At 37.6% G+C, this 25,488-nt stretch overlaps 1 protein-coding gene and 1 long non-coding RNA gene across 13 annotated transcripts in view; one reads left to right on the top strand and one right to left on the bottom strand.

Annotated features, from left to right (window-relative positions):
* Positions 1-15,311, bottom strand: part of LOC148214603 (uncharacterized) — a 39,515-nt gene extending 24,204 nt beyond the window's left edge. The window contains exons 1-2 of the long non-coding RNA XR_015797934.1: positions 15,230-15,311; positions 11,727-11,869 (exon numbers count right to left, since the gene is read on the bottom strand). This is a non-coding gene — a long non-coding RNA (uncharacterized LOC148214603). The remainder of the gene's footprint in view (positions 1-11,726; positions 11,870-15,229) is intronic.
* The window catches only part of LOC103057326 (uncharacterized), a 142,573-nt gene that overhangs the window by 33,804 nt on the left and 83,281 nt on the right, over positions 1-25,488 (top strand). The gene's annotated exons all lie outside the window — the stretch shown is intronic.

The raw sequence follows: 25,488 nt of genomic DNA, 5'->3' as shown, positions 1-25,488 counted from the left end.
CCAGAAGATTATTTTAGATTGGGCAAGAACCTCCGGGTTGGTCCCAGTCTATGAAATGCTTCATATTTCCTTATAATTTGGAAGGCATGGAGACTTCCAAAACAGCTAGTTGCAGAGGGTAGCAGAGAATTTTTTTCTCTCTTTCAAAACTTTGTTGAAGGAGGAAATCAGCAGAATTTAGGAGCTATAGAACTGCAGCCATAAATGATTAAATCAATTTATTAATTCATTGTTGGGCTTTAAAAACCTGCTATTCGTAATAGATTACTTTCTTTAATTACAAAGTATTACAGCAATACTTTGGGAAAATCTCTGGAAATGGAGATTCTGTGTTTTAATCACAAAATATCGTGGTTGGTTGGTTGGTTTGGGTGAAGCAAACTATCATACATGGTAGTGTATATTTTCTAGACTTACTAGTTTCATATTCAAACATTTTTTCTCTATAAATGAAGAGTTTCACAGCAATGAGCTTGTATGCAAGAGCCGCAGAGTCTCCCTCAAAACATTTAATGCCTAAAGCAAAAAAATGAAATGAAATGAAATAAATCAAATGATGACTCTGTTTCTATGATGGCAAAAAGATAATATTAAACTAATAACTGGTGATTTTCTGATACTGCAAAATCTGGCAGAGTACTTATTTAGTCAATGGTATAATTGAGGTTGGATGTCGGTATAGGTAGTCCCCACTTAACAACCACAATAGGGATCAGAAAATTGGTCATTAAGTGGGGCAGTTGTTAAGCGAGTCAAATTGATCGTTAAGTGGGGTGGTTGTTAAGCGAGTCACCATGTGACCAGACCTGATTTTAGAACCATTTTTATGATGGTCGTTAAGTGAATCACATGGTTGTTAAACAAATCATATGGTCATTAAACGAATCCAGCTTCTCCAATGGATTTTTTTTGCCAGAATTTTCTTAATGACTATGTGATTCACTTAATGACTGTCATAAAAAAGATCACAAATTGCAATCACGTGACCACAGGGGGGTGATATAACAGTTTGCAATGCCCATAAGTGCAAGTACAGGTTATAAAGCACTTTTGTAACTTCAAACCATCATTAAACAGTCATTAAGTGAGGACTACTTGTACTGCCTGAATTGTCAGTTTGCCTGGAAATCTGTTGTTTATTGTAGTTAACTGGAATCTAATTTTACCCTCCGTCAGAGAGAAATGTAAATATGTGGACAGTTCGCCCATTTGACAGGAGCGACTAATATTGCTAATAGGCCAAGTTCACATAGTGCACTAAGCTATAATATGATAAATTTGGTTTATGTTTAAGTTGCTTTGTGAATGCAGTTGCTGTGGTTTATAAGCCGTAGTTCATTAACTCTGCTGAGGTGATGCAGTATCAGGGAAGTTTCAAAATGTGAGGAATGGTGAGTGGCCTCCCCTATCTTCTATCTCCAAGTCCCATTGTAAGGTTTATGAATAGCAGCTTGTCCAAGATAACAGCATCATTCTCTACATTTTTGCTTTTCATGATGTCATCACTGCACCTTGAAGAGAGTACTCACTGCTCATTGGTTGAATTCTGTATCTAAATGGTTCACCTGAACAAGGCTAGTATAGGTAGTCCTCATTTAACATTCACTCATTCCATGACCATTTGAAGTTACAACAGCACTGAATGAGGGGTACTTACGACAGGTCCTCATAGTTGTGGCTGTTGCAGCGTCCCTGCTATCACGGGATCATGATTTGGGCCCTCAGCAACCAACTTGCAGTTATGATGTCGCAGTGTCCCACAGTCACATGATCACCATTTGCGAACTTCACCGCCAGCTTCCGACAAGCAAAGTCACTGGGGAAGCCAACAGGAGGTTGCAAATGGCAATCGTGATCATGGGATGCTGCAACTGTGGGGGATTTGCCAAATGACAGCAGCTACAATAGCTGGAACTGCTGTCGTAAGTTGGTGCGGTCACATAATGTCATGCCTTATGACTGCGTTGCTTAGCAATGGAGTTCCCGGTCCCCATTACCACTGGTAAGCGAGGACTACCGGTATAAATTATAGAGCTTTGAGTCTGGATCTGTTTTCCTTTATTACAGCATTGGTTGTATAACATAAAGCAAGCTGTCTCCCTTGCTTAATAAGTTACTGGGGATGGAAAACTGAGGAATGTTGGTACAAAATATATTACAAAATTGTAATAAGACATAATAGTGCTTTATGCCAAAGTTTAGAATTTTATTGGAGATTCTTATAGCTGAATTTCTTTACTTTATAGCATTATGTTATTTAAAAGAAAGAAAAATAAATTAGAATTAAGGCAAGAAGTTTTAAATTATCCTTAGGTTTCTCTTTTTATATTTAATAAGAAAAGTATATCAGAGAAGGATAGGGGAGTGAAGGACTTTGTTGTAGCCTTCCCATAGCTACAGGTCCTGAGTGAATTTTAGATCTCTCTCTAGCTAAAATAAAATTTTCTTCCTCATAGTCCTTGTGAATATCCAATAACAATAAATGCCAAGTCCACCTATTAAATCTGAGAGAGAAAACTGATTTGGCATTCCTTACTGAGATCAGAGTGGATGAGTCTAGGTGGGGGAATTGATGTCTCTCACTGTATCCATCAAATTCAGCACTATAAAATTTGAGTGTTTGAAAAGGATGGCCTAAGAAATCCACCTCCCTTGTTTCTGCCCAGTTGTATTCCAGTTTTTAAGATACTGTGATTTCTGTGAGATCATCAGGACAGATAAGGGATTCTATTAGGGAACAGACGACTTCATTGCCTAACAGTTTTCCTATTTAAATTGACAGGGGAATTTTGGACTTGGAGCTCAGGTTATTTAGAGTGGTGAATCTTAAGATTCATTTTTAAAGCTGCTTTCTTAAGACCTACTTAGAATATAAAAGGTATCATGTCAACGCCAGGAATTGTATATCATTCTCTGGAATTTTTGTTAAAAGGTGCTATTTTGGCTATTTTTATATGGTTTAAAAAGCCTTATCATGGCTTCTGCAGGGGTGGGAGGAGACAATTAGAATGATATAGTATTAAAGGCAGGTAGATCTAGACGGATTCCTGGACCTTCTTGAAGAATTATTATTTTAGCATAGCTAGTATTCCTATTGCTGCCTGTTGTATGGAAAGATGACAAGATTGCTCTGGTTTAAGAGGCACTGAATACAATGATGCAGATGGAATGTTAAAAACTGAGCAATGACAAATTTTAGAGCCTACAGTTGCTGAAGAAGCCATATTGTCATGCCATTTCATGATATTCAGCAGGCCTTTCCCATGTGGTATCAGGCATTCTTCATCTTGATTGTCATTGTGATATTCAGGCATCCTCAGAGATGCATTGCCCTTTGAGAGTAATGTCACTTATATTCACACTGCTTTGAACACTTTCAGTTTGTTGTTGGATGAGTTTCAGTTGCTGTGTTATCTGGACATAGACAAGGTATTTGGAAAAGGGAGTTTGGGAATCTTAAGCATGGCACTTTTTATCTCAAAAGGACTAAGCTTTTGCAGATATTCCAACTGAATACTCACCAAACCTTATGACATTTGCAGATCAGATTCTCATTAAAAGGATGGAAGGCATCTGCAAAGTAACTGCCTTGGTTTTTCCCTCCATCTGGGAGAGGAGAAAGAAGTGATGGCAGCAGAAGCCAGCGCCAAAGATGATTTGTGTTTCCAGGGCTTCTGCATCTTTTCCTAGTAAGGATCAGTCTGGCAGTCCATCAATAGATTTCTTACTCTATATATATCCCAAAGATATTGCACATTCTTAGGTGTGGGGAAAGAAGGTGAATGTGGTTATCCAGAGCAAGTGATGAATAAAGTTGGGAACAAACAGCCTTCCAAAATTCTCTAATAAATTGTAGACAAAGTTATTAAATAGATGTTTTTTCCATTGTTTTCCCCAGAGGAAGAGAGACTCTCTAATGATTTCTAAAGGATATGCTTACAATGATCATAGCCCTGGTATATAACAGCCCAATTGGAGAAAATAAATTAAAGCATGGAAAAGCCAATGGTGAGATGAGTGTACAGTGAAAGGCGGGACATTCATCTATTGAGACATTCATCTATTTAGCCTTTGACCAGCTCATAATGAAGTAAATGCAAGAGCACCACTCTTCACCATAAGAACTTCTCCAAAATTCTTTTCTACTTTGAAAGAATATCATCAAACTGAACAAGATCTGGTAGGAAAAAAGGCAGAAGAATTCCTCTGCCTGATTATAACAGAGTAGAGTGATGCTGTCCTTAAGTCTGCTTGCAGTGTTTACCTATGCAAGGGCCTTTGTTGGTTGCTCAATGAAATCTATCCATCCGAGCCTGTTTTTTCTGGCTCCTCATATCTAAGAGATTGATGTCATGACAAGGCATTGCTATTCCCACAGGACACTCTTATCAGAAGAATTGTGCTAGCCTACTGAATGAGTAGCTAAGCTAAACTGCTGCTTCCAATGTTGGCAAGATATCCTTATTCTTCCTGTTCAGCTGAAAGGGGAAAATTCACTTTGGCACTTCCTTCATCTTAGAATTTTCTTTCTCCTGACATATTTTTCCATTGTCACTTTGAAAGACATAACGTACCCATCACTAATGGCCTTAATACTTCTAATTTTATATTCAGATTGTTGCTGTTATCAAATCCTTTTCTTTTTTCCCTTTCTTTCAGCTTTTTGCCCTACTCATTACTGCATAACTCCCAGGCTCACAAAGGAATTGTCTTACTTTTGATAGTGCCTTAGAATCTCTGGTGGATATGTTCATAATTGCTAAGAAATGTTTCCTAAGCCTCCAGTCTTACACAGTACGGAAAGGCAATCTACCACTAAAGGTTGAATGTTTCTCTTGGTGCAAAAAAGATGTAGGCCCTTGCATTACTTTCAGCAAACAACTGACCACATTGATCACCTAGCCGGTAGGAAATAAAATGCTGTTGGCAGCAGAAAACTAGTGAGATGATGCTTACCTTGTAACAGGAAAGTAGTGACATGCAGTGGTGGGAGAATACTTCCTGGCAGAGGCAGGAATTTGATTGCATCAGCAGGCCAGAGATTTTCAAACCAGAGATCTTCAGCTCCATCTATCTGGTGGCCCCACTCAAAATAGCTAGTTTTCTGCCACTAGGAAATCAGTAATGTTGGCAATGATGAGTTCCACCTCCCTCCTAGTGCCTGGCAACCTATATAGGCCTTAAACCAAATAGACTTGACTCACCAAACCTAGAAATATATTTAGCTGCTTGTTTTAATGACTTGAGCAATATGCTCCATCTAGTCTTTTCTCCCAGGGTTCCTTTTACTTTGCCAACATTTATACCCAGAATAAGCTTACACTCATCAGGAAATAATGCAGCTCTTTCATCATTGCTTCCCAAAAGCTAGGGAAGACATTTGAGTAATAAAAGGACACAAATACAAACATGAACAACAGCACGTACTGGGCATACAGATTCAGTCCTATTGTTTTATAGATGTGTTTTAGTGTTGCAACAATTATCTATTCTCTGCACTGACTTATGCAATAAACCATGGTTAAATAAATAATGGTTTCATGCAATCTGTGTTCTCAGTCATAATAATCATAGCACTAAAGTCCATTTAGGCATTAAAGTTGAACCTTCTATTCAGTGCAAGAATCCAGATTAAAAGGATATCTAGCATGTGGATGTCTAGTCTTTGCTTGAACATATCCAGTGAAGGAATAATCAGTAATTGGTTCTACTGACAACTTGCTGCTATTATTATGATTTTTTTTTTTTTTTTGGTCACATTTGTCATAGCAAATGGTGTAATGTACCTGCTCCCCCACCCTCCCAAAAAACAACTAAGTGTACTTGGATCTGATTATTACCTGGATGGGAGACTACTAGGAAAATGCAGGGCTACAGGTAAGCCTGCAAAGTTTTTAAAAACATTCTAGAAGAAGACAAAAGCAAATCATTTCTGTGATGCTGTCAAAAAAATTACAGACAGAAGTCAAGCTCAACTTGAGGTAGTCCTTACTTTTCTACCTAACTTCCAGATGAAATCTGCCGATTGTAACTAAGATCATTATTCTGTCCGAGGCACTCTGGGATAGTAGAAATCATCCTTCAGATATATCAGCAGTAATATCATATATCCTCTTAATCACCATTTTTCAAGTTTAAACTTAGAGAGTTTCCCCAATTTCTCCTTGAAGGACCTGGTTTCCAGATTCCTGATTATTTTTATTGCCCTTCTTTGTACCTGTTCATTTCCCTGAATCCTTCTTAAAGTGTGCTGCTAAGAAATGGACATAGTATTTGGTAAAGCAGAATACAGTAAAACTATTGCTTCTATGATTGGAAACTGTTCTTCTACTGATAGAGCTAAAATTGTGTTTGTCTTTTTCATAGCCACATCATACTTCAGATTCATATTCAGCCTGTGGTTGTCTACAATTCCAAAATATTTTTCACACATGCTATTGCTAAGACAGGAATTGTCCACCCTATGCCTGTTCATTTGATTTTGTTTTTTTAAAGTAAAGAACTGCATTCTGTCTCTGTTGCTTCCTGTTATCTTCAATCTATCAAGTTCTGTCTGCATTTCAGTCTTCTAGAGAATTAGTTACCTTATCCAATTTTTAGAAGCATTCCTTCCATCTTATTGTCCAAGTCATTAATAAAAAATTACTGAGGCCTGAGGTCAGGGATGATCTCTGTGGTTGTTGTTGTTGTTTAGTCGTTAAGTCGTGTCCAACTCTTCGTGACCCCATGAACCATATTGCGCCAGGCCTTCCTGTCCTTCACTGCCTCCCTGAGTTTGCTCAGTTTCATGCTCATTGCTTCAGTGATGCTATCTAACCATCTTCTTTGATGAGCTTTGATGAGGACCTGTTGATGAGCACTGTTTTGTTATGGCTTTCAAGGTAGTTGTGAGTCCACTTTATAGTCATGACATCCAGTCCCATGATGTCATGAGGTAACAACAAAATGCTTCGCTGAGGTCAACTTCTATCATGTCCACATTGTTCTTATAACCAGAGAAAGATAGTTATAATTGTCCATATCACCCTCGGATGCTATCCCTAAACGTAGACATTCTTCCAGGTTTGTGGGGAGGAGAGTGAAGCAATGATAGGATTACAATTAAGGAGTAAAATTAACAATGTGTATAATAGAAAGATGGGAAACTTGGTGACCTCCAAAGTGTTGGTGATCCTCAAATTATAGTACACCTCCCACCAGCACCATATTGCCTGCAGGTGATGAGAGTTGAAGTCCAAAATATTTGAAAAGGATCACACTTTTTATCTCAGCAGCACACTGAGTCAAGATCACCTTCATATAAATTGGGATGGTGGTGGTGTGTGAGTACATACAAACAGAAACATCCTGCCAAACATGTTATTCTTTAGCAAGGCATAAAAAGGAATCCGACCTAAGGAATTCAGCCTTGTAGTATCCAAACCAACAGCAGCACAAAATGACCCAGATCACAGATGAGTAATGCAAAAATATAAAACTTCACAATTTTTGAGATATGCAATTTTAGCCTGGGCCATCATATTATCTGAATGGGAATGAATTGAACTGTATCACTAAAAAATCTAATATGAAATTGGGCCTTTAAAAGAGATGTAAAAGAGATAGGGAGAAGTAGTAACCATGTTCCCATAGAGTGTAATGATAAATTATGGTTCAGATGTAGATTGAAGATTGACTTCTATTTGCATAGGTTATTGCAAAAAAAAAAAAAAAAAAAGAATAGTAGGATTTGAAGTATCTCTTATTGAAGGGGTTTGCAGTTATTGTAATATGTATCCATTTTCTTTAGTTGTCTCTTACCAGTTTTGTGAATACCTCATAAATCATAGACACTAAATCTAGGAGGTGTTGGGGGATTCATAGCCAAGCAGCTGAAATACATACATTATTGCAAGCAGATGTAATTTCTGCAGAAAAGCAATGTTGAGGTTTGAATTATTGTATGTCAGATCATTGCTAATGACAGTATAGCCTGCAGTATGCAGTAACATTGCAGATAGGAAAGCACTGGAAATGATGAAGGAGAGGCTAGTATTGATCCCCAAATAGGAGTTCTGAATCCACGCTCTATAGAACATCAGCAATTATATTGGTGTAGTGCATTTGCAAACCTGTATTTTAGAACAGATGGAGGGAAATACTGGTCTCTTCCCCTGACAGCCACCTTTGTATGCCTTCAGAAAGAAAGACTTGTTCACCACCACCACCACCACCACCACCACACCATGGGCCTTTCTAATTGCTGAGCTTACATAGTGAAATTATATCAGAGAAGGCTGGAATCTGGAAGACAAAATCAGCTTGTGTGAGAGTTCCACGCTCTTCTATATTAGATTCTCCTCCCTTTCACTGCCAAGTAACAAACTTAAATTTTAACAGAAGGGTCTGCTATCCTTGTGTCTTGTTATTGAAGATATTTACACAACTTCCATAAGGGAGAGATAGTTGGAATTTTGGAAATAAGCTCTACTGTGATACTAATAAAGGCCTCAAATCATGGGCTTATATTATTCTTTCTTACCTCAGGCACCCTGCTCCTGGAGCTACTTCATTTCAGAGATGGATGAGTAAGACTATTCATTCTGGTTATGACAAGAGGCCCATGCAAATACCAAAGACCTCAAAACTGGCATTGATGTCAGATAGTGCCATTCAATAGGACACAGTTTCTTTGGCCAGTCTGAAGTGCCTCATCTGTTTGAGATGTCTTATGAAAATAGATGTGTTAGATCTTCATCTGTGTAATTTAAGGAGACAGAAATATTATTTTCGGCAGTATCAGAAAATTAGCTGTTCTTATTTCAGAACGAATATTTTCCTTCTTCAATGATATATTGTAATAATGTTAAGATCAATAGATATTTCCAGGAATTTGGGAAAAAAGCTAATAATATTATTTGCATTCTAAAATGTGTGCATTAGTTTGTTATAGTCTCTACTGCCAAACATGCAAGCCTGTTTTCCTTAACATCTTTAAATTAATGGCATGATGTTATAAAGAGCTAAACTCTGCTATAATGCTTAATTAAAAATCAAAGGAAGTTTGGTTTTTTATTGTTCTAACCTTCTGTATGTCATCCAGAATCATAGACAAGTGGGAAGCCTGAAAAATAAATTAAATGAATGAATTCAAAATAAAAATGACTAAGTCTGGATACCCCTAGTGCACACCTGTGTATGTTTATGTGAATGCCTTGAACTAATTTGAAAGCTGCAGATTTCATGTTATGGTATCCCCAGAATTGTACAAAGCTATGAATTTATTTATCCCATAGATATGAGCTACACACTCTTTGTATGGTATTGCATTGTATGGTAGTTACATTTCTTTATTTTCTAAAACAAAAGTAGCATTTTAGTATGTAGTTCATATATTCAGAATGATTCTAATGCTTGTTCCACAACTACCCATGCATTTTCTTCACAAAATTGCCTGTTTTGTGAACTATGAAAACGAATCAATCTTTCATTTGGATCTTATTAAAACTTATGCATATTTAAAATAAAGTTTGCTGCAGTAACTGCACAGTTTTTTTCATCTCTTTCTCTGTCACAAACACCAACATAAAAAATAAAACCTGATAACATATAAAGAGTCTTTGAGAATTTTTAGAAATATTTTTAAATAGAAGGAAAGATGTTTAAACCTCAAGCACTGAAATCCTATGTATGTCTATTCAGAAGTAAACCTCATTGAGTTTGTTGGAGTTACTCTCTGGTAAGCTTATATAGGATTGCAGCTGAAGTGGCAAAGTAAAAACAAAATCTGTCCTAAGATCTCTAAATATTTTTCTGATTGCATGGCAAAATATATATGCGCTTAGCAGCAATTTAAATTTGCATTTTCAGATATCCCTGCTGAGACCATCAAAGATGAAACAGTAGGTTTGAGCATAATTCACTACAGAATCTACTCAAGATGCTTTAGCTATGCACACAGTACTTGCAATTATTTTTATGAATAGTCCTTTGCCAATTGCCAATTTAAGCATTTTTATGTAGAAGGGAAAAAATCCCTTAACTACTTTGAACTTTATTCTTAATCAGCACATAAAAATCCATTGTGCCCTCCCCGCTCCCAAATATGTAACTGCCAGTTCTGCACAAAGTAATTCAAACGATCAGAACACTATAGAACTAAAATTCTGGAAAATAATAGCGATTAGCATCCTTTTCATAAGACAATAAGTTGGATCCAGGCTGATGAACTTGCAACTGGTCTGTCAGATCTAGTGTTTGCCTCATCTCCACAGCAGCCCTTCCACCATCAAGAAGAAAAGGGATTCAAGCAACACCCTATTTCCAGCATCTCTGGTAGATTATTTTTGTACTAAATGGGACAACTTCATAAGCCAACAAGTACCATTGTAGTTCTACTCTTACTCTTACCTGTATTTCAGCTTAAAGGATTGGAGACAATGACATTGGAATAAACATAGTATCTGTCTGAAACTCATTAAAGCAACTATATCTGTTTCTAAAATTCTGTGGCTGCAGGAGAAGATTCCTAGCTGTATGATCCTGGAAACAGCTACAGCTACATTGATGAGTCCCAGGGTACTGCATTCATGCTCCTGCATGTCCTGAAGCAACTCTTCCCAGCTGACTCCAAAGCACAGCACAGCCTGTATGTGTGTGTGCGCAAGTGACCTTCTAGCAGCCATCAGAAGCTTTCTTATGAAGATTGCTAAAAATGACAGCATCATGTCTTGCCCTCTGGAGATACTGTAAATCCTAAAATAAGTATATCCCACTTGTTTTGTGGCTGTTACCCTTCCAGAAATACTAAATGTGACCCTTGAACACCAAAAGCATTTCCTTTCTACTTGAAAGGTATATGTAGATTTCATATGACCTGACTCTGGCTACAGCACAAATATTTAGCTATATTTCCTATTAAAGTATGGGAAATATTAAAAAGGGGAACAAGGAACCAAATCAATAAGGCCTGAATGGCACTAGGATTCACCCTTTTGAGGGTTCCCAGTCAGAGGATCTGGCATAAATTCCAAAATACACTGAATACAGTCAACTGCCTTCCACAGCTGTTTCTACAAAGACCTCCATGATTTTGTTTAGAAAAGAGAGATTTCACTGAAAAACAGTCCTATCTGCAGGGTTGTTGATATAGTTCATTCCATCATTGCCAGCAGGAAGCTATGGGCAGTCATGGATTTTAAAGCTCAGTCTTTGGGGTCCTGCAATGAACCATAAATATTCATGACATACAAAAAACAGTAGCCAGATTGAATCAAACAAGCCCAAACATATAAGCAATACTTCAGAACTGAACAACATCACATTGCTTGCAGCAAGTGCAGATATCTGTTTTCTCTGTTTTTCAGATATGTTTTAAACACGAAGTGTTGAAAAGTTATTCGAAAGTAGTAAAAAGGGGATTCCTAGCAAGGCATGCCTCTTTTTATTTTTTGCCCTGGTATATACATCTGGTTTGTATGAAGTAAATGATAAGCTGGTATATCTGACAGTATTCAAAGGTTGCAATCAGTTTGCCCCTCAGAGAGAGTCAGCCTTTTAAAAAGTTTCATTTTAATACGCACCCATTTCTCTTTCATCTCTCCCCCCCGTCCCCCAGTACTTGCTAAAGCAGGTCACTTTGCTTTGTAAATCAAAGGATAGGATACAAAGAAGCTACTCCGTAGAAGCATTCACCACAGAGTAACCATCAGCCGGTATCACTCAACTCAAGAGGCAACCTTTCTTACCAAGGAGGAGAACTCCGAGTCAGATTTCTGCCCTGGTGAAAGTCAGCAGATGTAGAATATTAAACTCCAGATTCTCAGGCAATTAATCCTCTATGAACTTCTCAGCTATTAACAGCAGTGTAATTCTTCTCTTTCTCCTTCTCCTGTTGAAGAGAGGTTGGGTTCACATGCCACATTAAACTAGGCTAAAATGAGGATGGTAGCTTGTTGTATAGCATATTATGGAAACCCAACCATTGCCTTAGCATTCTATGTGAACCTGGGCATCATTTTCAGCTAAAATATGGTTTATTTATATGGGCAAAGCATGTTACATGAGCATGGAAACCATGTTTTGTTATGCAGCATTCTGGATATCATGTGAAGGTTTTTCAAAAGATATGACAGTCAATATGACCCAGCAGGTGGATTGGCTAATACAGCCTAGTGCATGGATAAAGCACAAATTTGTCTGTTCTCTTTGATACCCAGCATCCTAATTCCACCCCCTTTGCTAGCACATGCATGCCCTTTACATGACTTAGACATGTAATCCAAAATCATACCATTGTTTACTGGATATGTTCTGGGGTTTTTACTGACCAGTATGGTCTGCACATCAGTTGTTGTTTTTTTTTATTGGCATTATTATATAGCTAATCCAATCCTCAAAAGATGGCACTGGCAAGAATGGCAGACATTCCATATTTTTGCATTCTGGTTTATAATGTAATAGGTGCCATATATTCTGCATTGGACAGACCCCACTTTGGATACCGAGGTCAGTTCTGGATACCATACTTTGCAAATGATTCAGAAACTGGAAGAGGTACAAAGGAGGGCAAGGAACATGGATGAGGGGGCTGTACCTGTTTAAAGCAAAGGGTCTTTTCCTGGGGTTGTTTGGCAACAGCCATGTGATCCTGGGGAAATGCAGCTGCTATAAGGAGTTGTAGACATGTGTAACATTTGCCCCAAGGTTTAATTCTGAGAAAAGGATATAACACTTTTCAAGTAGTTGAAAGGGAGTGCGTTTGTGTATTTGTGTATATATATAATTCCCAGTGTATATATTCCCAAAGTGCTGGGCATGGAGTGCTAACTTTAAATTACAAGATGACAGAATTTAGTTGAACAGTACCCAGAGATGGTGGGCTCCCTTTCTTCACTGGATGTGTTCAAGAACAGCCTGAGCAGGCATGTGTTAGGAATGCTTTCATTTATTTTCATTCATTCATTCATTCATTCATTCATTCATTCATTCATTCATTCATTCTTTCATTCTTTCATTTCATTTCATTTCATTTCATTTCATTTCATTTCTGGTCCCAGATCAATAAAGCTTTCGTTTGGATTCATACAGGAAGCCAGCAGATGAACTCAGTAAATGGTGCCTAAATGGTGCCTTTCAACTTTTGATTCTCAAAGGACTGGCAAATTTATGTCTGAATATTTTATTTAAACTCTGGACATCAATCTGCTAGAATAGAAAACTATCCTGATAAACAACCAGTAAAATGGTGTAAATTTACACAGAGTCCTTGCTGTGTGTTGTAATGTGAATTTGTTCTAAAAACCAATTCACATTTTATGTGACTGATAACTTTGCCCTTTGTTTAATATAAGACTCCAGGTGAATACAGTATATTTGGAAGAGAAAGCCTTGAGTTGACATTCACAGTGCCATACATAGGCTGGGGAATTATAGCTAAAGCCAGAGTTTTTGGCACGTTGCTTCTGTCTTTTTACAGATAGTCATTCTGTGTTTGTGTTCAGCTGCCAGATCTCAGCTGCTGGTCCCCTGCTTTTTACAGATTATACTTTGTAATGTGTAGGTAAAAAAACATATTTATACATTCACCATTTGTGGTCTGTACAACAGCAGTTTATGTAAGAACTGTGTTATTGTGCTTATCCTTAAAATAACTCCATTATTTTAAGGTGAAAAATTGCCTCTGCTATCACCTTAGCTTGACTTTTTAAAAACTTATGATGATGATGATTGGTTGCACAGTTAGCCAGATGTTTAGACTGGGCTTGGCATTTTTATCCACCTATCAGGTCCTTCCCAAGGACCTGGGATAGGCAGATGTTGTTTGATGGTGTTAAAGGTATCGTCGCAATATAAGCTGTTCCAGGTAAAACTGCCTTTTGCAATTGACTGATGATTTTATCAATGCTGATGGTGTTCAAGTGGTGTTCCAGATGTTTTGGGATTGCACCTAAGGCACCTATCACTATTATTATTGTTAATTGTTGTATGCCGCCCAGAGTCACCTTGTGTGAGATGGGCAGCTATAGAAACATGATTAATAATAATAATAATAATAATAATAATAATAATATAATATATAATGATATATTATTATAATATAATATATAATAATAATAATTATTATTATTATTATTAATGGGTGTAACTGATACACTCCCACATGCTATAGTATCACCAACAGGCAAATGGCTAATGAAAAAATGGAAGTTGACTATATACATCAAAGCACACCAGTTTTATAATCTGGCTAGAACTCAAAAATGGAGCAAAACAAATTGAAATGTGAGCAAATATGGTTGGAAACTAGATTTATATGGCATTTAACTGCCACTGTAATGTTCTTTTCAACACTGATGCTCTACTTCATTTGAACACTTCGTCCTCCTCCAAGTATTCCCTTCTCATGCCTATATATTTTATTTCTGTTTCCCATGTAAAGAACTTTGCATTTGTGTCTGTTAAATTTCAGTTATTTTCAGACTTTTTCTATAACCACATCACTATTGCTTCAAGATAAAATTTGTTTGTTGGAAGCATTATAATCTTTTCCTTGGTTGGGCAAATGATACTTGGCCCCAGTAACACTCTTATTTTTATTTCTTATTTTAATCTGGGCATTCTCTGTAATATTGCCAAGTTCATTCATGTTGGTTTCTCGGAGGGATAGATATGTTTAACATACAATGCAACTTCTTCCTTTCTGTCACTTATACACTTTAAAAGACAAAATGTATCCTCCAGTTGCTTTATACCAATCATTGGAATCATTCAACCAGGTTTCTATGTTAACTATTAAATCATATTTGCCTTTCTGTCCTAGGAGTTCAAACTCATTTTATTTCCTATAGTCTAAACATTATCCTATAGATAACGAAACCCCTGAATGTTATGAGCTCCTTCTGATTTTTCATTAAGCCATTAGCTCCACTGTGGCATATTACTGCTTAACTCTCAAGTACAGCAGGTCTCTCATATTTTTGCTGCAAGTAGGAGGTCCACTTCTAAGCACTTTGTAACACCTTGAATGAGCATACAGTAACTATACATTTGTATCATAGTCCCTTACCTCAAATGGGTTGTGATTTGGGCTGCTGAGATCTGAAAACCGACAGTGTGTTGAAGGTTGGCAAAGCTTCTGAAATTCTGTACAACCCAACTGAGTTTAGAATGGCAACTTTTGAATTGTGGGTGCCAATCCTGACTTTACTATTCACTATTTTACCACATATGAATACCTGTTTGTACTTACTTATAATGAAATGCCATCCTCTGGCTGGAGCAAGTCTGTCTAGAGTAGAGATTTGTGCTTGGCTGATGATTTTTAATTTTGCATTAAAGCTTATCTTTTGTCTAATGTTCCTGGCTCCCCCAGTATTGCTTACAAGCTCCATTCAGGCTGGAAGCATACTATATAGATAAACTGTGCATACATGGCCTATCTTCAGAGCTTTTGCTCTCTGGCTCTTACAATCAAGACATGGCTATTTTTAAACAAGTGCTAGACATGGAATGGCAAAATGTGTTTGTTCTTAACAGTCTTAGGAGTTTGAGTCTGAAGTGCAGTCTGCAGTCATCCAAATATATCACATAACATTTCAGAGCCTTCTCCCAGGCCCACTTTAATGTTCTTCCATGTGTTTTGCTGGAAGGTAGATTTCATAAAATCCCCTATTAGGGAGCACACTTGCCCTTGTGATTCAAATTCTGTCAAAACATGTGGGAATGTCCTGTTACATTCTGAAAATTATAGAGAGCTAAGTAGTAAACCTATATGGCCCTGTTCTCAAACTTTTCCTGGCCACCCAACTAGTTGAATTCCTTCTCACCTTCTCACTTGATGCTAGGAAACCCTGCTATAAGGTAGCAACATTTTGTGCAACAGCCTGTAGAGGCGGCAATAGATAATGAGAAGTCACTAGCAGAAAAGGTAATCTAGTTCTCTCAGTTGCTGTAGCAAACAGTTTAACACTATTTTTATGCTATTATTCTATTATGTTGACATCTATTTGTTACTGTTCATTGACTGGAAATTATAACCCTTGTAGGCTATTTTAAGGTGCTGCCATTTGCCTATAATAAATAATTCATTTGTTCCCAGCAACACTTTGATATTTTTCTACAGAGTACAACATACTATAAGGTTTCCATCTCCAATCCACATGAGATTCAGTTTAAAATTCCCCTGAACAAATTCAACAGACTTTGGCCAATCACATGTTTACCAGTCCTTATGAAGTGGCCAGAAGTTCCTCAATAGATGGGATACCAGAAATTAAATCTCTTTCATCAAGACAATTTGCATAGCCAGTCATTCACTTGCTGTCTTCTCCTTCCCCTTATTCCTCCTCCATGGGCAGGAAGAATAGATGAGAACACCCACCTGACCAGCCAGGGCCTTCAACATCCTTCCTGGATCTTCAAAGACCATGGTGACATAGTTATACCTGTTATTTGCAATATCATTCTCTACTGTATGGAAGGGATAATTTTCAGTGGATTTAATAAGCCTTGAAAGTTGTTCTGTCACATCCCTGATCCCTGCTCCTGGCAGACTGCACACTTCACATCCCCTTTCCCCTTCAAGAATCCACTGTCCTACCTCTTGTTTCTCAGTGTCTTCTTCAAGAGCTTGAAAAGTTCCTGAGTTCTGGTAGTGGAGAATATCTCCTATATCTCTATGTCTAGTTGTCCCTATATACTCTCTCCTCTAGCAAACCCGATCCTTGTTTATTTCTCATTCTTATTGAGAATTGAATCCTCTCTCCTGATGAATCTTTAACTTCTCACACCAGCTGAAGTATGCCCACTGCTGCAAACTTGTACTTATTGCAGATATTAAGTAAAAACACAAACATGCCATAGGCATTGCAGTTGACAGTGGCAAACTTCTATCCATTCACCTTCACTTTCATTTCTCACTTTCACTCCTTATCAGGCTTCCAGGTTAGCCAAGTAACAGTGTTCACTTACAGAGAAGATTTCTTAGGACTGTCACAATAAACTTCCTGCTAATTTCCTCAGCAAATCCCAGCTGAGCTGCCTTATATTATTTGTTTGTTTATTTCTTTTTGCAAATGTACAAGATGGCTAAAGCTTTCAGCTTTTGTTTCTTTTAATAGCAGAAAAACTTTGCTTTCTCAAAGTAGTTCAAGGTCAGAGGCTGCTTTTCTTAGGCAGTGCTTCCCAGAATGACATGCGATATTGCTCCATCGTATGGCCAGACTATTAAATGGGATAAAGGAAAATCAGCCTCTAAAAGAAGTCTTGAATTACTGTGATTTTTACCATGAAAAGAAGGGGGGCGGGGTGCTAGCCCAGGCCATCTCATCCATTTTTCAAAATAAGCTGGATTATTTTGAAGGAAGGAGAACAGTTACCAGAAGTGAAGTACTATTAGTATTCATGCTACCATGGACCTGCATGGAATACAAAATCCAATCCATTCCCAACACAACCATTCTGCCCCCAATCTGTATGAAAGGTGTTTTCTCAACTATGTCCTTCCTTAGATCAATGTTCCCATAACTGGTTTTAGACTTGTTATGTGTCCCAGGCAAGGGCTTTCTCACAAACATGGACAGACTAATTGGGTTTCAAAATATCTGCAATTATACAGTAGTCTTGCATTTTGTGTTTATTTCATGAAGGCTGCAAGTTCAGTTCAGTTGGAAAAATATTTCTTCTGCATATATATTTGTGCCATATAATTGTCTGATCATTGTATTCCAGAGTGAGAGAGAGAGAGAGAGAAAGGGAGAGGGAGAATATAAAAACTGAATAAGCAAGATAGTTATGGAAGTGTGGGTGTGGGTGGAGGGGGAGGCTGATGTTAAATATGGAGTCCACTCCCTCAGTGGAAAATAAATCTTTTGAAATGTGAACACAATAGCAATATTGTTATCATTCACAATACCAGTTGAGGCATCAGTGATACTTACACAATTTTTTTAACAATGTATTCATGAAGTTGGAAAATAGAGGCTTTGTATGGTTGGAAAACATCTTTTAAAAATAATTGAATGAAAGTACTTTTCATTTCCTCTTTCCATGCATTCCTAAAGGGTTAGCAAAATGGTAAAGGGCTACATACTGGATCAAACATCAGCATTTCTCACATATGAAATGCTATAGAAATGAAACTACAGCTTTGCTTTATGAGGAAATTCCTCTGCCCACAGAAGTATAAAGCAATTCTCCAGCCCAAGAAAGATGGAACACATTGTCAAAGAATTGAACAAATTCCTCTGAGATGAGGCTCATGGCCAATTAGAAAAGGCACATTTTGCAATTAAAATGGGGCAGCCCAATTTAGAAATTGAAATAGTTTGGAATTGTATCACAGGAGGCACAGAGCAGCTGTCAAGTAAGAATGGTGTTTCCTTATGAAGGTGTCTCTCAGAATACGAGCTACGCTTCCAGTGTTTCCATACTTTTGCCTAGTTGGAGATTTTAAAATGATCCTTAATTGCCAATATAAATCAGAAAAATTCATAACAGTACAGACAACCCAGGGTTAGTTTCACATGTACAAAGCAGCAATTATTTGCTCAACAGTTTTTCCAGTGCATTTGCATAAGGATTTTTATGAGTTTGTGCTATATAACAATAATGGATTTGTGAAGTGCTAGCTCTTCTCTTTCTGAAAGGGATTTGCCACAGTGCCTTCTGCTGGACCTTAGAGCCTACAATAAGCACCTCCTCCACTCAAATATATCCCTGAGCACTATTTTTCAGGGCTGTTCTGCTTTGGACAGTGGAAATGTTGGGTTTGTTCAACTATGCTGTCTACTTCTGCCACCCCTGCAAACCTGGTGGGAGATCCCCAGGCTGCTGGGGCTCAGAGGAATTGCAAGAGAAGGGATGCAGTCTGGGACTAGATAACTGGTGGTTAAATGCTAATTCCCCCTCATCCCACTTTTCCTGCTAGCCTGGGGATGGGGTGGTAAGAGAAAATGGGGAAGGAGAAGTTGCCTTCTCCATTATGTTTCCAACTTCACTGAACTGATCCATGTGATCAGATACTTGGCAGAAAGAGTCAGCTCAGTCCATCACTATTTTGGGGGGGACCAGCAGGAAAAGTGAGGAAATATATTTTTAGACAGAATTTCCACTCTTCCTGAAAAGAATTAAACCCATGTTTTTAAAGAACACCTAATGGAAGCTTTCCAGTAAAACAGGAGGAATCCATCCACCTTGTAGAGCAGCTCATCTGTGTAGTGGATGGGTGCTGCCCAATACAGCTAGTGAACATTGCCTACTGACTCATGGTGATGAGCTGGTTCTGCCCTTTCCCCATGGATCAGCTATCTTCAGATCACTTTTGACAGATGGCTATACCCCCACCTCTAGCCAACCATCTAAAATTGCCCTCTCCCTTAGGGAGAGTGATTGGTAGCAACTGCTCTCCTTATTCGCAGGCAGAATAGCCCAAATGCCAGGATTATCACCTACTGTATGAGCTGCAAAAATTCAGATGACCAGGAGATGGTAGCAAGGAGAACTCACTCATTCTCCTGGGAGATTAATCCGTCTTCTAATTTTTATTTTTATTTTTTCATATAAGGCTTGCACTTTGTTTCTCTTCAGTTATTCTACTTTCATTTCATTCACTTCTTTCTTTTCATTCCATATCCTTTCCCCCCCCAAAACCACTCTTGTCACTACCAAGTAATTATCTGTTCCACATTTGGAACCTCTCATCACTTTTGTATCCTTCATGAATTCTCTCAATCTTTCATCATAAATAATCAAATCAATCATGCTTTCAGATTTATATTCATTCCTTTGCCATGTGCACACATGAATAGAATAATGATTAAACTATGTTTTTTAAACAAGCAAACTTTCTTCTAGAAGTTACAAAGGAGACTCCTTTACCAGCTCTGGACAACAGTGTTCAGGGATGTGAGGGGACAGCCTGCAACAGCCTCAGTGGCCAATAGGCCATATTGTTGATGAGGCATGGTAACTCATTTGGATAGTGAAACTTGTGTGGGAGAAGAGGGAAGGAACCACTTTAAGACCAGAACAGCTAAAGACAAACATAAATTGCCTCCACTGTGGGCTAGGGATGAGATGAAGCCAGTGCCATGAAGACATGACCTATGCAACCAATGATTGGGGCATCTTCCTGCTGTAGTAGGGGAAAATAACTTTGGTAGAAACAGCTTTGATAAAAGGCCTCTAAAATGGGGATGGTGGGATCATAAGGATCTCTGAGCAGAGTTCTGTATTTGCAGTTCAATGTGTATGATGAAAACCCACTTGCAAACTTATAATTTGTTGCAAAGAATAATGAAGTCTTGAAGAATCTTCCCAAGATTGTAGACAATGAATCCACTTTGGGGGGGGGGGTGAAATATAAAAAGGGAGGGTACTGGTGCATGAAAAGTGATTATAGAAATTGGGATCTGGTTTTGTGAAATTATAGCACTGCAGCAGAGAGAAAGAGAAATAATGGAGCCCTGCCGTGGGACAACTGTGAAAAATCTGGAATCTCTGTTTTGTGCTTGGTCTGCTTGTATGAATGCTGAGCTCAGAGCTGGCAGCTGCCTCATTTCAACCAATTATTCGAAGTAAATTGTGAGCTGTTTCAACATTTTGATCCTGAAAGCATTTTTAAGACTAACAAATGAAAATCCATTCTATCTTGAAATGTGAAGAAGTCGCTTTTAAAAGGAGTGTTTTTTTTTTTTAAAGGAAATAAGCTTGTTGGACAATGCAAATATTTCCAGTTATCCAGTGCTCATAAACAATCGTAAGGACAGAAGTGAGTTATAAGTCTGAGCATCCATATTTAATTTCTTTAAAATTAATATATCAAAATTACCTCCTAGGATTTCAAGTGTGGAAAAAATGGCAGGAGGAATACAGAATAGTTAAATGGACAGGATGCTCCCTACTTCTTTTCAGCCTCCAAATATCTGCCCCAGAGTATTTGGGACTTCCCATCCAGCTGTACCAACTCCCAACCTCTTCTGCTCACAGAAGGCATATTTGGATCCAACCCAAGAGAAAGTCATTTTGCTTTGTCTAATCTTTGAAATGCCTGATGTTGTGATCTCAGGACATGGGAAAGGTGAGTTTATGTTATAGAGGAGGAGAAATTTAGACAACTAATAGCTGGTTTGGGCAACAGCTAACTAGTATCAGAGCAGTTCAAGCTTCAGTTCCAGAGTTTACCCAAACCCTGCTGAATTTTTTCAATTTTGAGTACTGCAGCTCACTTGTAGAAACAACTCACATATTGCTGTTCACCTCCTTATTTCAGTGCCCTTGTGAAACCTTGAACAATTTTTAGAATTGATTTATGGGGCTGCTTGACAACCCATCAGCATTGCTGGGGAAGAAGACACAATACTCCTGCAGCACTGAAAAACTCTAGGGTCTTCTGAGAGGAATGACCAGGTAACAGATTTGATAAGAACTTGTTGGATTTTAAGACTGCTATTTGGTATACTATTCTGCTTTAATCTAACTGCACATTTCAAGCTGAATGCTTCATTTAAGGGCAGAAGAAATTGTCAGCAGCTACTATTCAGCTCAAAAGGAACTGGAGTCAAACACCACTTTATGAAAAAGAATTGTTAGCAACAGAATCATATAAAACACTTTAGTTTCTGACTCTGAAAAATGATGCTGTCATGCACACATAAAATATACTTACAGTAATTTTAAAAGAAATATCTAGTTTTATTCAGATTTGAATTTTTCAAAATGGATGCTCACTGATATCTGAAGGGCCAGCTCTCTAAGATAGAATTTTAAATTTGGTGTCATGAAAGGAACTGAAGTGTGCCTTCAAAGACACACTTGCCACTCACTTTGGCCAATTAAGAAGATAAGATTCCACTGTAATCTCCAAGGCAAAACAATCCCCATCCCCAATTTTGCTCAATTATTTTACCAATGAAATTCAAAACTTGTGATATATTAACTTCACATAATCCCAGGAGAAAGATTATGGGTTGGGCATAATGTTTTAAAGGAAGATATGGAACATCTTTCTATCCCCAGAAGTTCCCAGAAGAGCTTTAGGGAATTACTACATTAAATATGTGTGGGAAATCTTTTTAAATTTTAAAAATATTAACATTAAAATATTACATATGAATATCTTAATATTTGGGGGATGTGACTGAGGAGTACAAATGGTTGGAGTCATTCCACAGATATAAGCAGTGCTGGATTTGGGGAAAGTTTTGAGGAGGATTCAGATATTAGGGTTCTGGGGACATATTTTTCATCTGTTTCCCATCTCACTGGGGCAAGAAACTATGCAATCAATTTTGAGTGATGATGTTGGAGGGGCAACTATGAGGGTCACAGAAAAGGAGTTTGGGGTAAAATGCTTCATTCCAAATGTAGGAGAATTTCTCTGGGGAATTTTTTTAGGGAGAGAAAAATAATAGTTTCTGAGAGTACTTCTTGAGTGTGGCAGGCCTCTGTGAAAATTGCTATAGAAAACCAAGCTTGAATTTCAGACTTTGGGACAGTTCCTCTCTCTCAGTCCAACCTACCTCACAGGATTGTTATTGTGGGGAAAAAATAGGAAGAGGGAGCAATATGTATGCCACCTTGAGCTCCTGAATGGTCAAATATAAATTAAATAAATAAATAATACATTAATTGCATCAGTAGTGGACAATCTTAGAGCATCAGTTCTGGTTTTGGAAAAAGAAAACTATTTTCAGATTCAGTTCATAAATAGATTTTAAATTTAAATCATTCACAAACTGGGCATTTAAATATCTCTTTATTTCACCTCCTCGTTCTGATTTTTCTTTCAAGTAAGCCTGCAATTTGATTCAATATTTAAATAAAGTGTTAATTGTATGGAATGTTGCAAAATTGGAGACTCATTGTTTCTTATGCAAACCCATTCAAAGCAGTAAGAACAAAGCAGATATAGTTATACTGTAGTTCACTGTGGTTCACAGCAGAAATTTTGCATCAGGACATTCTTCCATTCAGAAGACAATGATCTCTTTTTCTTAGAAACAAAAAAATCTATCTTGGCAATCTTATAATTTAAAGATATCGTTGTTCTTCCCACACAGAAACATATCCCCAGAACTCTGAAATGAATATTATTCAGTGAGAAAGAGCATAATTGTATGAGGAATTAGCATATGTAAGGAATGAGTATAATTCCTTCTGTCCACTAGATCTTGGGTGTATGAATTCCTATGAAAAACATATTTATAGTTAATTTCTCCTCTTCTTTGGACAAGTTTTCCTGTTCCTGTAAATACAATTATTCCTCCTGCATTTTGTTGTTTTTAGAAGGTCTTGCATCTCTACATTTTTTTTGTTCAGAATTTTTATTGCAGCCTTATTCCTGCTGTATTCAACAGGCTTTGCTTATTATTTATTTATTATTTTTAAATACATTACTGTATTTATTTTAATGTTTTTATTACTGGCTACTAAAACCTAACAGCAGCTTGCAACATGGACCTAAAAACAGAATGAAACAAAATATAAGAATAATAGGGAAAATTAATTTAGAACCATTTACAGCTAGAAGTCTTTTTTTTTTTTTAATAAGTGTTTTACAATCCCTTTTAAACGACAATAAGGTGTGTTCCTACCATTCAACCAAGAATACATTCCAGAGACCAGGGACAGTTACCAAGAAGGCTCAACCCTGAATGTAGGGCCACAATATCTGGGTTGCAAAAATTTTCTGAGCTGCAATCTAGCGGCCATCTGAATTTTGTCTCTGAGATATTGTAGCCCCACATCTAATGGGCATGGCATCTGTAAGTCAATCTCCCCAGATGAATTTTATGCATGGAGTAAAGTGGGGAGTCATAGCAGAAAGGAAACTGTCAGGTAACCTGGATTAACTCTATGTATGGTTTACCCTCAAGTAGATATGCAAGCATATATACTGTAGAAGGCAGGGAGAATGGCCTTGATAGGAGGAAGAGCTGCTACTAAGGCAATGGTCAGATAAAAGTAAATGTAAACATCTCAGATAAGCCCCTCCCTAGTTCACGTGAAGATAAAGGGAGGGAGGGGGAAACACATTTAGACTTGCAAGATTCTGTTCTATAGCTGTTACAGTAAAAACAGTACTGACTTACAAGGCATTGGTTTCTTAATCTGGTCTACCTTGAAGGGCTGACATATACTTATTTCAATCCCACTGAGTTAAGTGGTAAATGTGCAATACAGGGGTGTCTGCAGGGTATGGTAAAAAAGTCAAGATGGTGGCTGCAATAGTGTAATTAAAGCTCTGCCTGGGTTTTATGTGCATTGCTGTAGAGAATAAGGAGTAGGACCTTGATAAAGACAGGAAATATTTGTTACCAAAGCAACAAGGAGCAAAACATGGCTTAAGCCCCAAACAGAAAGGGATGTGTAAACATCTCAGACAGACACCCCTCTAATTCACATGAGTACAAGAATGGGAGGAAGTAAAGCATAATCAGACTTGCAAGATTCTCTTGCTATAGTCCATCTTAATAAAAGTAGTTTTAGACTTCTGTGGAATTGTTTTTTGGTCTGGTCCACATCGTGGGGCTAACAGTCACACACTCAACCCAACAGTTTCAATCACACTGTCATGACTGGCCTCTTGATTTCCCTGGTGTCATGGATTGTAGCCTTATTTTTATAACTTAATTCTGGGAATCCATTGTTGTGAAAAAAAATGAACATAGGATTGTAATAAGGAGATGGACATGAGGAAATTTGAATTTCATCATACATCACTAGAATTAGGGCTATTTGATTTGGGTTGCAAAATTCTAGATGATCACAAAAACTGAAAACTGTTTGCTGTTGTCAAGCCCCTAGCAGCTGCTCACAGCCAAGAAACCTAGATTGTCACAAGGTTTTATTAACCAGATTTATCTAAAGAGAAAAAAGGGGCGTAGGATACAATGTTCAGTAAGGTAGGGATTCCTTGATCTTCTTGCTAAATACACTGTTTGATGCAGTGAGAAGGCTTACTCTTTTTCTTGATAGAGAAGGAATGTGCAGATGTTCTGAACATGTAAAGTTTTACAAACCACCATCAGAATCTGAGAAGTCTATTACAGATGCTATCTAGAGGTCCTCTGGACTTCACTACTGAGACATAGTAGGCTTGGCTTTGCCACCCCTAATTGCATTATTTAAATCACACTGCAGAAGGCAGGGACCTACTTAAAGAATCTGAACACCGATGTTGAGTATACCATAATTCGTGTCCACAGAAAAACTAACCTATTGAGAAGATGCTCCCTAGTATAAGGCATACAGTACCCAAAGGTTTTTTACAGCTCAGAACTGGAAGCCCTTTTAACATTTGTTCTTATCTATTTTTAATCTATAAAATTCATTTTGTTGTTGAACTTCTATCATGCTTTTCTGTTTATTCCAGTGCTGAAGGCAGCTTATAATTATATACAGAGTTTAAAAACTAAAAATTAATGAAATTAAAATCAAACCAAAATTAAAATCAAATCAGTAAAATGATTAACAATTAAAAGTCTGGAGAAAGCCTGGATGTGTTTT

This window comes from Python bivittatus, unplaced genomic scaffold (genome assembly GCF_059951505.1).
Source record: "Python bivittatus isolate LINGU-HERP-01145 unplaced genomic scaffold, Pbiv_v1 ctg000610_np1212, whole genome shotgun sequence".
Lineage (NCBI taxonomy): Eukaryota > Metazoa > Chordata > Lepidosauria > Squamata > Pythonidae > Python > Python bivittatus.
Note: the sequence above shows the minus strand (reverse complement) of the source record. Positions and strands in the feature narration are given on the sequence as shown.